Source organism: Pygoscelis adeliae, unplaced genomic scaffold, assembly GCF_000699105.1.
Source record: "Pygoscelis adeliae isolate BGI_AS28 unplaced genomic scaffold, ASM69910v1 Scaffold113, whole genome shotgun sequence".
NCBI classification, from domain to species: domain Eukaryota; kingdom Metazoa; phylum Chordata; class Aves; order Sphenisciformes; family Spheniscidae; genus Pygoscelis; species Pygoscelis adeliae.
Genome location: NW_008825108.1, coordinates 17,432,314 through 17,432,951, shown reverse-complemented (window position 1 = coordinate 17,432,951; position 638 = coordinate 17,432,314).

The following is a 638-nucleotide window of genomic DNA, read 5'->3' as shown; positions in this document are numbered from 1 at the left end:
GTGCTATGAATGTGTTGAGCATGTCTGAATTAGCTTTACCGCTTTTTTCTATGGCTTGTTACCTAGAGCTAATCAAACACCAAGAGAAAAAACAGAGCATAGCTTTGGCATTCAGTGAGGCTGCTTTGTGTGGTTTGGGTGAGGCAGAAAAGCCTGGTATCTGCCCTAAGGAGGGTGCAGGCTGATCCTGCGCAGCAGGACTCCCACAGGGCAGGCATACTGACAGCTCCGCTGCTCCAACATTGTGGGTCTCCCACATAGGGTCATGCTCAAAGTTTGTCCGGAAAGAAAAGCATGGACAGATTATGTTGCGCTTCAGCCATTTTCCAGATGATGGTCACAAATGCCGTCATAGGTAGTATATTAAAAGAAGCACCAAGGCTACATAATGTTACTGGAGACCTAGATTTTAAGAAGGAAAAAGAGTTGTTTTTAAGCTGTGTTTTTTTCCCTCTCCTCACTCCCACTGTGAAATACCACATCAACTGTGAAAGGCTTAGTTGCAATGTATGGCTGAAACTATATAATAGTGAAGTTATTTAGTTGTTAGCTTAGCTCTGAAATAAGTCTTTTAAAGTCCATTTAAAACTTTTTCACAAGTTTCAGGATGTTAGGACACTCTGCTACAGGAGACACCT